At 39.3% G+C, this 15,039-nt stretch overlaps 1 pseudogene; it reads left to right on the plus strand.

Moving 5' to 3' along the window:
* Positions 1–446: 446 nt before the first annotated feature.
* Positions 447–3,269, plus strand: LOC132885800 (uncharacterized; annotated as a pseudogene).
* Positions 3,270–15,039: the final 11,770 nt, after the last annotated feature.

The following is a 15,039-nucleotide window of genomic DNA, read 5'->3' on the forward strand; positions in this document are numbered from 1 at the left end:
GGTAACTGTCTCTTGTCGGTTCAAATACGATACTGTTTTGTGATTACACTGTACCGGTTAATAAAAATAGACAAATGGCATGAACCTCTCTACTGTCTCTTATTACACTAAAGAAAGGGCCTGGCCGAGTCATTGCGTATTACTGAAAAAAGAAAGAATGAATGATACACGGATTGTGTATGGTCCGTGTATGTTTTGGTCATTGGATTTTCCCTTTAGGAATGGGTATTAAAAAACAAAAAATGACTGGTTTATTTGATTTTCGTTTTGAAACACAAAAACAAAAATTGAATTACACTGCATTTTTCTTTTATTTTCATGTTTTATTTCACATTACAAAAATAAATTCACTAGTCAACAGGAATGAAAAAACGGACCAAAAATAACCATTTTTTAATATTATCGCACCGGAAGCTGCCATTTAGGCTAAAGCGCGAATGAGAAAAATGTCTCTGGAGCCCTACTCAGAAATGATTTTAGACATGGCAAAACAAGGCCTGTCATCTTCCAAAATCTCTGCGCGCATTTCAGAGGTAAGCGGGGGCGGGAGAGGATTTTCAGCTAGAAATGTGAGAAGATTCTGTGCTGAAAACGGCGTAAACTTGATGGGATTGCCCAAGGAACATCTGGAGTTGGAGGTGGCAAAAGCCATTACCGAGGTAAGAAAACTGACCTTTTCTTCTTTGATATGTGTGTGCGTGTGCAAAGAAGCAAGTTTATTTCACATTTATCACAATAGGCTAATAGAGTAAACAGATTCCGTAAAACACTTGCAAATTCCATTACACAATCACTCCACCCCCATGCTTACTCCCAATAACTAAAACATATCGGCATGATTTTGGAATGTTAAAATTGTGTTTGTTATTTTCTAGACGGGACCAACATTTGGCAGAAGGATGATGAAGGGATACCTCGCCATGAAAGGGGTACATGCTGCAGAGACACGAATAGGATCAGTGCTCAGAACTATGCACCAACCTTACAATGAAGCAAGACGCCAGGTAGGCTATACTATAAATGTCAAATTCAAGATGATTCAGGTAGCGGCGTGTAACTTAACTTATCCGCTACCTCATAACCATCACAATGACAAACACATGCATTTGCTTTCAACGAAGCTGTTGAGAAATCAATTCTTGGATTAGCGGATTATTATAGGCTAGCCTACGCTACGTGGTGTTATGATGTGCATATGTAAACAGAGAGGTTGGTGTAAACAAGGATCAGTGGTTAAGGGCACGTCTCTGGCGGTAGTACAATAACAAATGCTTTACTTTGAAAATAGAAACAGGTTGTGCTGTCTTCTGTTAGTGTAGCGTTTAGAATGTATTATTTTCCTAGTAGCCTACTTCTGATGAAGAGCGCCAGTCACCCACCCACATCCAGAGCCGTATACGGCTCTGCCCACATCAGGGTGCTACTGCCACCTATTGGTGTCGAAAAGTAGCAGTACTACACTAACCCACATACAAGCATCCCAACAACAGCAATAAGGCAATCTAAGGGATAGGCCAAAAGAAAGTAATTAGATTCAATTATGGGAATAATATTGTAGGCTATTCCTGAAGTGTCAAAGGTGCCATATTATCAGCCCATTAAAAGTAGGCCTTTGTTGTTGAGGAGGATAGCGTTGTAGCCTACATTGTGTTTTGTGGAATTGTCAAATTATTTGTGTGTCTTCTTTTAGGGTGCCCACAACCTCAACCCCATACCATACCAGGCAGACTACATGGGACAGAAGGTTCATCTGGACCAGAATGAAAAGTTAGTGATGTTTGGGGTCACACATGTTGTAGCCATTGATGGCTTCAGCAAAAAGGTTGTTGGTCATTCCACAATGCCCATAAAAAACAACCTTGCCATCTATGAAGATGTTTTCAGGTAACAGCCTGTAATTTGTGGACATTTAAACAGTATTCTGTCATTTATGCAAGACAGCGGATGCTGGCCAATGTATTAATATGGTATCAAGATTGTGATATGCACTATGTGAATTTGGACGTCCTACTTGAAAGGAAAGGCTGCATAGTCCCATGTAACTGACAGACTCTTATACTGTCATTGAAATAGTATCTTACATACGCGAGTGTGACAAAATGCTGACAGCTTAACAGTTACTTTATGACTGAATCATTAAATTTTACAGGGAATAACTGATTTGGAATGGTTAAATTTGAAAAGCTTTGCTCAAATTAAAACCCAGTTTTTCATCCAATAGGGCCTGCAGTACTTGCCAATGGGATGTGGGACCAGGTGCGCCTCGATCATGGAAAGGAATTTTATTTGACACTCTTCATTCAGGAGCAGCTGTCATCTCATCGCTATAATCAGGAGACAAGACCTTACATACAAACTCCATCCACAAGGGTATAGTTCAGTAGTTTCTATGGTGGCTTCACTAACACACACCGTCTGTGCCTGTTGGAGCTATTTATTTGTTAATATTTAGTGTTGTTTAGTATTTACATACTATAGTTTGTTTCAGCAGCATGCTATCTTCTTTTTTCAGAATTGCTATGCTTTCCAACTTTTATGATAAGCAGAACACTTTTCTAGCAAGTCTGCAGATTTGGTGGAGTTACTGGGAATTCTGCAAAATGGACTGTGAAATACATTCTTTCATTTGACCATTGGAATAAATTAATAACATGTTTTTGCCTCACATTCAGAATCACATAGTTGAACGAATCTGGCCGGAGATTAATAATCGTGTCAACTACCCCCTGAAGACAGCCCTTCTGCAGTTGGTGGACCAGGAAGTACTAGACATGGATGACAGCCTTGTCCGATACTGTGTGTCCTGCCTGACTGGTCAGCTGTGCCAGATTGGTCTTACAAGAGTGGTAGAGTCTTGGAATGCTCATCGAATTCCAGGTGAAATAATCAGTATTGCAAATATTAAAATAATTACAACAGACACACATCAGTCTCAAGGTCAACAGTATGTTCTTTATTTTACAGGTAAAGGTATACCAAACAACTTGGCTGGCAGTGGGTGTCCCAAAAAAATCCCATAGGAGCTGTTGCCTCACTCAGTTGAAGCAGCAGAACTCTACAGACAACAGCTGGGATCCTCACTGACACCACAATCTACCTTTGGAGTAGATCCATTTTTAACAGAACAAGAAAAAGTACTGGCTGAGAGTCAGTTTGCAGACAAATATCCTGACATTTCTGAACTGCTCTCTAGAGCAGTCAACAATGATTTTGCACCATACAAAGAGGCACTTCTCTTTCTTATAGGCACAACTCGGCACAATGTGTAAACATCAGAGGTGGAAAGAGTACTAAAATATTGTACTCAAGTACAAGTACTGTTACTCTGATGAAATTTTACTTAAGTACAAGTAAAGTTACCAGACAAAAAATCTACTCAAGTAAAAGTAAAAAGTAGATCATTTAAAATGTACTTTGAGTAAAAGTAAAACGTTACTTTTAACAATGGGTGTTTTCTGCCTCCATTGTGTTGTGCAAAAATGAAAAAGAAGAGGAAACAAGGATATATGTACATCTCAACCCAGATGTTTTATTTAAAGGAAGTGTATCAAATTGAATGCTTAGGATAATGCTGCATTAAAACTGAGACAAACAAAAAAGGTCAATACACACAGTCATGTCGTTTACATCGCCCTGACCACACACAAAGCATTGTACACGAAATATGAAAGTGAAATGTTGCACCGAAATCTCGTAGCTTGCCTGTGTGCACTGTGTGTTATTGAACAATTCAATTCAAACATTATTTGTTTTGCTTAGTATTCCTTTCTGGTCTGTTGGATGTAGAATGGTAGGAGGACTGATCACGTCAGGTTGGCGAGCTAACTTGCTTGCATGATTAGCCAACCGAATAACAGACTAGTTACCGTTATGTTACAGTACCAACAGGTTGCTACTTCAACATTAGCAATGCCATCCACTATTTTTGGAATATAACCAGCCTATTGTCGGTTTTACTATGGAAAGGAAACATTATGATCCGGGGCGCAGATACGTTTTTTGAACTGGGGGGGGACAAAAAACTGGGGGGGACAAAGCTGCCAGCAAACCAACCCCAACCCCGATATGCCTGTCAAACTTGTTGTGGGTAACCATAGCAACCAAGCTCGAGCTCGCAACCTGTACAGTCTGCGCAGCTCAACCAACCGAATATCAGTCTTTGTTTTGTTTTATGTGAGTTGTTGCAACTATGTATACACTGCTGTGCACCTCAGTAAACCGAATGGTAATTAGTCTTTTGATTTTTCCGTGAGGTTTGCCTTATGCAAAGAAAGACAGAATGGACGTTTTTTCCTCCCTATAAGTGGGGGGGGGGGGACCGAACGAGGTGAATTTAAATCTGGGTGGGACAAATCCCACCCGTCCCACCCTCTATCTGCGCCCGTGATTATGATGCCAATGACAATACTTACCTCAACATGCTTGTGCAGATTAGATGTCGAATTTTTGTATGCCGCAATGGTTGTCTTCTTGGGCACACATAATCTGCATTGCATAATGAAACTGTCACCCCTTTTCTCTACGAAGCTGAAGTGATCACGTATGTAGGGCCAGGGGTGCACTTCATTACTGGAAGAAATTGCGTTTTCTGCAGGGTCGTCCACCACAGGTTCCTCGGTCTCCTCCATGTCCGCAGGGACGCTTTATCAACACCCGTGGCCCAGGGGCTAGGCCCCTCATAGGCTACCTGTCAACCCTACCTTTACCATTGGCCAGGAAAACACTCTTATTTTATTTGCAATACGTGTCAAGCATTTACAGTGTAAGTGCGTAATTAGCCTAGAAGCCTACGATAGGTTACGTTTGGCTCAGCGTAGCTGCGCAAGGCCCACGCTCACATCGCTCAACACATCCGACCACAGAGGGAGAGAAGAACGCGCGCATTATCATTACAGAGCCAGTTCTGATTATTACCATGGACAGGACAGTGATACTGTGTAACTTTCACGCAGGGGCATGGCCAGAGATAACCACACAAGCCTGCGTGCGCTATAATGTAGACCTATGTGTTGTAAACATAAAACACACACACCTACAGACAAGTCCTTTTAAAAAATAAAATACATAAAAATAGCTCGGCGGCATGAAAACAAACATTCACTGCAAGTCAAGGTACTTGGCTCGGCGGCCACATGAAACATAAACACCATGGACAGCGGCCAAACTCATAACTCTACAGACCGAAATACACGAAACCAAGTCCTACTAGGGTCTATTTTACTGATCTATGTTCAAGCATCATGCAAGTCTTCCTTCTCCTTGAATGAGACCGTGCATTCAACTGCCTTTTTGACATGACTGCATCAAAATACCACTTGCAACAATATTTCACGCTAGGGCTGTGCCGATAGACGATGCCATCGTCCATCGACGATGGTGGTCATCCATCACGATGGAGAGCCACCATCGTGATACCACGCCCCCTCCTGTCATAATCATGCATATATGGTATCATCTGGGCCTATTTAACCTAAAAAGTTAGTTTTTTGTTAGTTTAGTTAGTTAGTTTTGTTTAATATATAAATATATAACATATTATAAATACATAATTATATAAATCATTATAAAGTAATATCCTATTACCGCTTGTTCACGTAGGCTATGGTCCAGGGACGTGCTAGTGAACATAACATGTGGTTACACAAATACAGTATGCTACTAATAATAAATTTTGACTTCATTTTTTAGCCTACACTATACTTTTAATGTAAAATTTGTCATGTTGTTCAAACAAATAGCCACTATTAACAGTCGGGAAATATTTCACCTTATCAAACGGCAGTGAAGCGCAGACTTCGGCAGAAGTCAAATAACTTTAATCTGGTAAATAGGCCTACTTTCAGACACAAAATGGTCCACTCTAAGCCATAATGTCAAACCAAATGGAAGTATGAAGGTGATTCTGACAAATGTAAAGACAGTAAAAAAAAAAAAAAACAATATTAAATCATGATTTTAAAAGCTGGTGCAATAATTCAAACACTAATAAATTGGAAAAATTAGCGCGTTCAAGTGCGCACTAAAGGCCGAAACACATCTTCAATTGATATGGTGTAAATAAACAATGAGTAATAGCTTAAGTGTAGTTTCTTCTCATAGTTTGAATACTAGTCTTTCATTGCTAGAGCTGATTAATATCTTGCCGTGATCAGTGAGTGCTCGGGGAGGTTCATTTCCACCTGCGCTTTGTGCAGCTCATTTCTCCGAAGCCAGCTGTGCGCAAACGCAGTGTTGACCGCTCGGCAAACTCCAAACACTCGGTCTGTACTGGCCCTCTGTTGCGCAAGCGAGTTGGTTATGGCCAGGTTCAAATTGTGCCCAAAACAACTTAACCACGGCCATTTCAATTGCCTGATGGCTGTGACAATATTCGCCCCGTTGTTATGCAGGCGATCTTTTTCTCCTCTATTTTCCATTCGGCAAGTGTCTCGCGCAATGCGTCTTCTAAATTGTCCGCTGAATGTGTCTCTGGCATGAAACTCGTCTGCAGGCATTTGGACCGCATTGCCCACTCTCGGTCCACATAATGTACGGTAGTTGACATATAGGGCATCATGTTGCAGCTGGACCACATATCCGTTATCAAGGCCAAATATTCCACATCACCTAGCGCTTTTTTTTTCTTAACGTGCCAAAGCCTCGGATGAGTATCTAATACTTTTAATAATAATAATAATAATAATAATAATAATATATTTAATAATGTGGTATTAAAATCCCCCCCACGATATGATCGTCCATCACGATGTTTGCACTGTAAACATCATCGATGCCAATTAAGGGGACATCGTACAGCCCTATTTCACGCACTCCATCAAGAAAAAAGTTAAACATGATGAACACGGGCATACTGTTTTGAGCATACGATTTTTTAAAAAAGAAACTAGCTACATCAAAGTCCTTCAATAAACCCATCCTTTAGCGCAAATGAGCTTAACCTAGTTCAAAGCATGACGCTAGCAGTAGCTGCATAAGGCAAAATCACGTGGGCCTTTCGTCAACAACAAGCCACGGCGGGCAAACATTTAATAATCAAGCGTCCTTACCTTAAAACGTTGTCTTGACCACAGAACTTCTCAAGTATTTCACTTAAATCCACACGGGTTAACAACACACCCAACACAGCTAGCGAGAAATGTGGATCTGCGCTAGCTTTGTATTGCTATTCCCCTCAGTATGCTTACTCTGTCTGCTGCCCGAACTGTGAACATTATAGGCTACAATCTTTATCAATTTCTTCAGTAGATGCCGTTTTAGACATTTTATTATCTCCATCGAAATATGCTATTATACTAACAGGATTATAACTCAAATCACACGACAGGTATTCAAATCACAACTGATTTATTTTACTGTTGGACAGATCATAGCATATCTAGCCTAGCTGCACATAGCCTAGCTGCTGGTAGGCTGATAACTGATAAGTAGCTGATATTCTGAACAGATTGGTGATCCTTACCTTAAAAAGTCTGTGACTTTAGGCAACGATTCTATCATTACCTGCATCTCTCTCTTTTTTTCCTTTTATGCGCCCCGCTAACATGTGAACGCTTCATCTTTCAAAGCCTCTAAATTTGTGTCTCAGTAGTCTGCAGTCTTTGGCGCGCTTTCGTGCGTGACGTTACATTTTGTTCCATTTTATTCTGGTCCAGTTGTGGGTGTTCGTTTCGCGAACCACATCCACCATGTCTCTTACAGCAGGCTACTGTGCGCTCATTTATTTCTAACCTTATTTCTATCCGTACATTAATGTAGACCCACGATTCCGACAGTTTATTATTTTATTAATATTACAAGGCCCCTGATTGGCTGTGGCCCAGGGGCGTGAGTCCCCCCCCCCCTTAAAGCGCCGGTGCATGTCCGCCATCGTCTGTGTGAGACTCGCGTGCGCGACAATTGTCCTTCCCGTGATTCATTTCCAGAACGCATTTCCCCTTCTCCGTTTTAGCCTTTTTTTAATTTTAATTTTTTTACTCAGTAACGGTTGTGATGTAAAATGTACTGAAGTACACTACTTAAAAGAAAACATACTTAAGTAAAAGTACACTCTTTAAAAATTACTTGAAAAAGTATAAGTACACAAAAAAGCTACTCAAGTACAGTAACGCGAGTAATGTAATTCGTTACTTTCCACCTCTGGTAAACATACAATTTGTTGTTAGAACTCGACGAATGTAAATGAGTAGAACTGGTGACAGTGGGCGTTTGAACAATTTTTCATCATTAAAAAAACCAAAACTCAATTACCTGCCTGTTTTTGAGTAAATAAATGAATATTATTCCTCTTCAAAAAGAGACCTTAGCACAGAAAAAGCCTCTGACAGGCCATTGATTTCAAACATGCTGTTTCCTTCAACACTTCCCCTACATTTTGCACAGGTGTCTGAGTGCTCCAGCCACTGCTCCATGCAAGTTTTGCAGCCAATGATGTTTTGGCAACACTGTGTGAAGAGCGGCTCTGTCATGAACTCTAAAACACAAAATGAGAAAAACTAATCAATTTCTGCAAGTGTGTCCCCAGTAAAATGTTCTTAGTGTATTGGATGAGTGTTATATTACACAACATTGTTAATTATAAAATTATGTTGTCAATTATAAAAATGTAAAAAAAAAGTGGCTGGCACGCAGCTGACCTTAGTTAGATAATGTAAAAAAAGAGTGTTTATTTGTAAATCTTAAATTGTGGCACACACCATATAGAATAGATCCATTGGGTACTTACTCAAGCAAATAACACAGGAGAACCCCTGCTTAATGGTTTGTAGCTGTGAACGAGTCAGGGTCACTTTTTGAGCTGCAGCCAGACTGGTGAGCTCCCTGATTGTTGAAGTGACATCCGGGAGACTCTGAGATGCAAGGACTAGGTCTTCGATTTTCTCTGTGACCTCTGCAATGCTTCCAACATCTTCATCTTTTTGGCTGTTACACAGAGGATAAAACGAAACACCCAGGTTAGATATGAACTGGATGTGGTGAGCAGGATTGGTGGTGGTGGGGTTGAAGCTTAACCTTTGGTTTGAAGGTTTAGAAAAGAGACTAAAAAATAAGTATTTGATTTATAAAAGTAGCTTTGCCAGGTCAGATCTGCAATTTAGGAAATGTATTTATTAGGAAAAATACACAAAACAGTAAAATTGGCAAGGGGTGAAAAATTCCATTCCTGAATATGAGGTCGATAGGCTTTCATACTTTAAGGGGGAGTTGGTTCCTTAGTGGCAGACAGGGTATTAGGGAATGCTAACCCTATGTATGGTGTAGCCTATACAGAGGTGGCAATGGAAAAATTGTCTGAAAAGTCATGTAATGATAAGTCTAACAGGAAAAAAAAAACAAAGCAACAAAAAAGGAACACATTTCAGTGTAAATGAGATGACCTTACCTCATTCTCCTTCTTTTGGTGCCCTGCAGCTCTCTAAAGTCCTTTTCTGGAACAGCAAGAACCTTTCTTGCGTTTTGTTTACAGTAAGGCAACCCTTGGAGTAGGAGTGGAAACCAGGAAAAAACATTTCAACTGAAGTGGTTCACTCATTCGTAATCAGAAGCATATACTCATGACAGAGAAACACAAATTTTTTTTATTTATGTTACCCACCTGTTGTTCCCTCTGACTCCACAATGGCGTTGCCCTGTGCATCAGTCAATATTAAAGGCTCATGACTTCCAATGGCATCCTGTACTTTTGTGGTAATCCCCTGAAGAGAAGCCTCGCACGCTAAAAACCTCACCACCACCATTCTGCTAGGATTCAGCTTCCCACCAACCACCTAAGCAAGGAACACTGACCTGGAAGAATATCATTTTTTTCTCACTGGAGGAACAGCACAAGAGGGCCAAGCAGGGACAAATGACAAGTAACAGATGATCCAATGAAGATTTAGGGGAAACACAGGGTTTAAATACACAGGGAGAAGAGGGGTAATCAAAACAGGTGAGACACACAGAGGGGAGACAGACTTCAAAATAAAACACAAACCAAATTCCCACTAAAGGAACATGCCAGACCCCATGACAAGACAGGGAATGACATCACACAAGACACTAACGGGAGACACATGAACACAAACCATGACACCTAGCAATGCTTAATGGTCTTATGTAAGATATTGTGGAGTAAATATTAATATTGTGTATAGCAAATATTGTGGAGTAACAATTTCAATATTTGCTATGAAATGTATTGGCAGAAGTATAGAAGCAAATTAAAATGCTCAGTAGCCTACTTAAATAAAATTATTTAGCCTAGTTGACTACTTTCCACTACTTTGTATATCAACAATAACTAGATAATAGAGTCTACAAACGACTCAAAGAATGGCTAATGGTGCTTGTGTGCAACAAAATCTGTTATATACAGTATGTTATTTATGGTTTCATACGTAACTTAATGTTACCTTTGAAATAATTTGGAAGTGGCTCTGGGGAGGGCTGAGGCACCCCGCAATGAGCCACTGGTGACTGTACTCGAAGGTCGTGTGAAGGCAAAGCATTGCCCCGTTGTGGTTGACCCTGAGGCGACATCGTCCTCGCCGTGCACTTCATAATGCCCCCTTGGGCTCAGGTCGAATGAGCTGAATGCGCCAGATATCTCTCCAGCAAATATAGCCACGTTGGAGTCATCTGTTAGATACAGACTGTGACTTGAGACCTAAGAAATACACAAGTCAATTAACATTAACCAGCTAAGCCTAATATTAGTGTTATTATAGCGTTTTAAAAATGTGATCTATTGTTACTATGAGGATAGTCCTCCAAACTAACTGTCCAAATTACATTAATTCTAAATTTGAAGTAAAAAAAAAACTTGAGGTAGCATGAAGCACACAGTAAGTTAGGCTAGTAGCCTACGTTAGCTCCGTTTTTTTTTTTTACCTACCTGAAAGATCCGACTTAATTTTTCGCTAGTCATGTCCTCATCGCGAAGACAAACTCTCTTGTCCTTTCTGAACACAAAGTACTGGTCCATGTTCCTCCTTGAAGTCTCTGTGGCTGCCGTCATCGTCATGAGGCTATCACTCTCCTTCAGTCCTGGATGATGCGCTTTTCTTCTACTGTCTATGATGGGCTCTTGCTGGCTTCCGGTGCGATAATATTAAAAAATGGTTATTTTTGGTCCGTTTTTTCGTTCCTGTTGACTAGTGAATTTATTTTTGTAATGTGAAATAAAACATGAAAATAAAAGAAAAATGCAGTGTAATTCAATTTTTGTTTTTGTGTTTCAAAACGAAAATCAAATAAACCAGTCATTTTTTGTTTTTTAATACCCATTCCTAAAGGGAAAATCCAATGACCAAAACATACACGGACCGTGTATCATTCGTTCTTTCCATTTTTAATTGGCAATCAAAAAATGAAAAAAAAAGAATTGTTTTTCATTTCAATTTTAGGCTCATATAAAAAAAATGAAAAACCAGTCATTTTTTCATTTTTTTGTGTTAAAATAAAAACAAATAACAAAATAACCAGTCACTTTTTCATTTTTTGATTTTTGATTGCCATTTGAAAATAGAAAGAACGAATGATACACTGATTCATGTCCTCTAATAAAAAGCAAAGTTGGTCTGACACAATATGTTGAAAGCGACAAAATGAATGCCATGTTGTTATTGTTATCATTATTTATTATTACTATCAGTGGTCGAGTTGTAAAATCAAACCAGGGGGGATGGTGAAATTTTTAGTCGCGTGTCGACCCATCGGTCGGTCCGTTGGTGGGAAACTGGTTTGCTTTTAGGAGGGTTTGCATACAACATAGGTCTGTGGACCTTGTTCATTTACCAGACATACAGTATTTTGTGCTGATAAAGTGTGTAGTACACACTGTGTACCCTTTTTATTGTTGTAAAAAAACATAATACACTGGTATTTTACTGTAAAACATGCACAGTGTGGATGTCGTGTCATATTTAGTCAGTCTCCTGGCTGACATACCTACCACATTCTCCATATTAGGGTGAAATGCAGATGACAAATTTGAAGTGCAACTTCATAGTCATGGTAGGCTCCTTTTAAATCATTTGGTAAATAATTTATTAAAACCTCAGCAGGCAATGTAAATGAACAACTGAATCTTTTCATATCAAGTCAACAGAATTTTTATTCAAAGCTGAACATTGGGAACATTGAATTAAATACAGAGGTAGGTAGGTAACCAATAAGCTAAAACAAGCAACAGTAAATTGTAAAGCTTCAGCTCTTCAGCTGTTGGTTCTCCTGCTTGCTCCTGCTCCTGTATTGTCTCACACTCCGGGTCCTCCAGCTCCTGTCGCACTGTGTTGCAGTTGCTGCTGACTGTCATATGGAAATAAAGAGCAGTGGATAAGATAATTTAATTAAATATAATTATAATGTTATTTCTGATTTATTTATTATCTGAACGAGGATTTGAGCTTTGAAAAATGACCGGATTCTTTCTGTAATGTTGAGTCCCGCTGTTATCTAGGTCACGTGACACCGTAACATTGACGGTTACCAAGGAGCTGCCTTGCATACTTTGATACTTTGCTTCGATACATACCAGCACTTTGATACATACTGGATACAAGCTAGCAAAATGAGTTAAAAGCAGGCATCTTTGGAAAGTTTCTTTGGAAAGGGGAAAAGGCCCATTGAGGAGACAGAAGAAGAGCCTATGATGAAGAAAAAGAAAGCTGCATTTTAGCAGACACTTTGTCGAGTCCTACACCAATCCTGCTCTGCCTTACGTGTTGTGACCAGCTCTCTAATGAGGCAATGAAGCCTTCAAAACTGCTAGTGTCATTTATTTTAGCCTTCCTGTCTTGAATAACACTTTTTATTGCCTGAAGAATAACAAACGAACATCCAGGCTGATTAAATTAATGGCCTTATACAAGAAATCAAAGCTAACATGAACCTGAGTAAGCTATCGATAGCTGGATAGACTCGAAACTAACATTCATTATGATAGCTGTGTTGTTATCCGCCGCCCACAAATTAGGCTCCATATCGGTAACTTTACAGCATGATAGTGGGCTCACAGAAAGTGTGACTGATATTCGTAACTCTTGACTTACCTCCTGAAATGTTTTTTTCTTGCGATCTTAAAGCCAAACTTGCTTAGGTCTTGCTGTCCACTCCGCTTGGCCATGATGCTGCAATCCGCTGCTGTCACTGATGCCGAATGAAATAAAAAATAACGGAACTCCAACTGAATGTCACCTCCTCAAACACTTCGCTTGCGCGTGCCCTCTCTCACGGTAGCTTACTGTATGCTCAGTTTCAGCAAAGCTACATGGAATGGCATTTCTAATTCCAATGTTAAATAGAAGTAATGTCCACATTTATTGATAAAATTGCTCAAGGGAAGGGAGGGGGGATGCCCATTTTAGAGGGGGGATGATTTTGACCATTTTTTATTCCGGGGGGGATGGCATCCCCCCCCATCCCCCCCTCAACTCGAGTACAGATTACTATTATATTGAGATAATAATAATTAAGAGATCATCAGCTTAACATTAACAGCTTAATATATTAAATGAATAGGATGTATGAATAAATTACTTGATATATACATGCACATGCAATTTTTCTGTTTCATAGACGCAGAGATGATGATGGACTGTCGCTGAGGATCATGGGAAGGCTAATGTAGCGTGGGGAATAGAGAAAATCAATAATCGTAAATTAGAGTTATTATTTCGTTTTGGTGTCCCTGTTTATTATTTGTTCCGTTTTGAGTTGGAAAAAGGAAAACAAAACACCAATCCCTCATTTTTTGGTCATACAGAAAAACAGGAAAACGAAATATTGAGTGTTTTTTTTGTTTTTCAGATTGAATGGAATACTTGAATGATCGGATGATACAAGGACCTACATGTAACACTAAAAAGTGCACAGTGCTTCATTGCAAGAGTCATTTTTTTTAAAATATTTATTTTTGAGCAAGTAAACCCAAGGCAAGAATCGAACCATTTTTCAGGAGTTACCGGTACAGGACATGTGCAGTAACCACCAGACTACCAAGACCCACAGTTTCGTCTGCTCCTGCACTGAAAAAGTAACCTACCGTATAGAATTTACCCAATAAATCTGAGGTAACAATTTGCATTGACTTGTTTGGGGTAGATTTAATTCCATATATTGAGTATAAAATAACTGAAATAAAAAGCTATGAAATACTTAAATTGGGTAAAATTTACCTCACATTTATGTATCTATTCTACAGCTACTTTCTCATTGAAATCGGGAAGTGCAGTACAAAAGCTTCACACACCATTTCAAGATTTTTTTTATGAGAGAAGCGCCATCTAATGGTGACACCGTGGAATCGAATGAATGGGCATGTTTAGAATTAAAATAGGGGAGGAAGGGGGGTCTGAGCCATTCATGGCAGCCCCCTGGCGTTCAGCTGGGAACTGCACGGCAGTCGCATGGCAGTCGCATGGCATGCGGTTGGAACGGGAAAAATTCAATTGCTGCTACTGTAAAAACTCCTTTGTCCCTCACGCCATCAGACTGTACAACTCCTCTCTGGGGGGGAGGAGGGGTAACAGGAGGACAGAGGATGGGAAGGAGCAGTAGCCTAGCCTTGCCTGACAAAAAGCAATACTGGACAATGTGCAATATAAATGTGCAATATCTCTCCTGCTGGACTTTTTTCCTTTCTTCTTTTCCTATATCTTATTATTTTTTTATATTTGGATATGTAAATACTTAATTTAATTTATCTAGAAGTTTTCTCTGTTTTCTATTCTCTGTTTATCCTTTAATGATGTTGCTGGAATTTTAATTTCCCTGAGGGAACCCTCCCAAAGGGATCAATAAAGTTCTATCTAATCTAATCTAATCTAATCTAATCTAATCTAATCTAATCTAATCTAATCTAATCTAATTCAATTTATATATATATATATATATATATATATATATATATATATATATATATATATTAACACATTAAGGAAAGATATATTGAAAGATTTATTGAAAAATAAATTCAAGATTAGATTGAAGCATAGATTAAAGGTTTGAAGGATTATATTATGCAAATTAAGGCTATTCTTATTGGTCTGTATATGTGCA

The sequence above is a fragment of the Neoarius graeffei genome, chromosome 5 (genome assembly GCF_027579695.1).
Source record: "Neoarius graeffei isolate fNeoGra1 chromosome 5, fNeoGra1.pri, whole genome shotgun sequence".
Taxonomy (NCBI): Eukaryota; Metazoa; Chordata; class Actinopteri; order Siluriformes; family Ariidae; genus Neoarius; species Neoarius graeffei.